This window comes from Carlito syrichta, unplaced genomic scaffold, assembly GCF_000164805.1.
Source record: "Carlito syrichta isolate Samal-C Ts95f unplaced genomic scaffold, Tarsius_syrichta-2.0.1 Scaffold304658, whole genome shotgun sequence".
Classification (NCBI taxonomy): domain Eukaryota; kingdom Metazoa; phylum Chordata; class Mammalia; order Primates; family Tarsiidae; genus Carlito; species Carlito syrichta.
Genome location: NW_007248754.1, coordinates 1 through 1,204, shown reverse-complemented (window position 1 = coordinate 1,204; position 1,204 = coordinate 1). Strand labels below are relative to the sequence as shown.

Below are 1,204 nucleotides of genomic sequence, written 5' to 3'. Positions count from 1 at the left end.
CCAAAAAAAAAAAAAAAAAAAAAAAAAAAAAAAGAAACTGGACTGGATAAAAAAAATGTGGTACATGTACACAATGGACTATTGCACAGCCATAAAGAAAGACAAACATGAACTTAGCAACAAGTTGGATGGGTTTAGAGTATATCATACTCAGTGATCTATCACGGAAAAAAAGAACAGAGTACCACATGTTCACTTTCATAAGTGGACCCTGAACATTTGTGAGCCCGCGGGTTCGAGACCCGCCTGGGCAGCGAGACCTCATCTCTACAATACATCAAAAAATCAGCCGGGCGTGGTAGCGCCTGCCTGTAATTCCGGCTCCTTGGAAGGCTGAGGCGGAAGGATCGCGGGCGCCCTGCGGGTCGAGGCTGCGGGGGCCGGGAGCGGCCACTGCACTCCAGTCTGGGCGACGGAGTGAGACTCCAGCTCAAAAATAAATAAATAAATAACAAATGATTAAATTTTAAAAATATTCCCAGAAGTCTGACGAAAGATGCAGACATACCCATGAGGAATGTCAATAGATGGAACTTTTTTTAAAAAGCGCTGTAAAGGCGGAAATTGTGACTAACACACTGCAGTGACGTTCTAACCGCAGCACCTCGAGACCCTTAAGAATTCGCGGGGTTTTGTGGGCCTGAAGCTGGAGTCTCACTCCGATGCCCAGGCTGGAGGGCAGGGGCACCAGGGCCACGGCAGCAGCCTCGACTTCCTGGGCTCGCGGCATCCTTCGGCCTCAGCCTCCAGGGTACCTGGAACCACAGAAGCGCGCCAAAGTCACTTTTTGGGGGAAGGCAGGCCCCTCGCAATGCGGGCTGCCCACGCAAGTGTTCCAGGAACCCACTGGCATCCGTGTGCCAGGCCGGTCCCTTTTTTCCCTGCAGAGCCCAGGTCTCGCCACGTTGCCCAGGCTGGTCACGAACCCCAGGCCCGCCTCCCGTCCCCGCCTCCCAAGGCGCTGGGATGACAGGCGCGACCACTTCGTGCTTCCTTCCGAAGTGGCTACCACGCAGCACGCTCCTCTCGGGAGGAGAGGCCCGAAGCCCGCGGCCAAGGGCAGACACGCGAAGGTGAACCGCGCACGAGCACGCCCGCGCCCCTCGGCAAGCCGCGTCCCGGAACGCGCGCCTGCGCAGAACGAAGGCCCCGCGCGCCGGAGGGGCGGAAGGGCGGGGCGGAAGGGCGGGGCGGCGGGGGCGGG

The 1,204-nt window shown here is 57.1% G+C and overlaps 1 pseudogene; it reads right to left on the bottom strand.

Moving 5' to 3' along the window:
- LOC110595835 overlaps positions 1-1,131 on the bottom strand; it is a 3,483-nt pseudogene extending 2,352 nt beyond the window's left edge.
- Between the last annotated feature and the right edge of the window lie 73 nt (positions 1,132-1,204).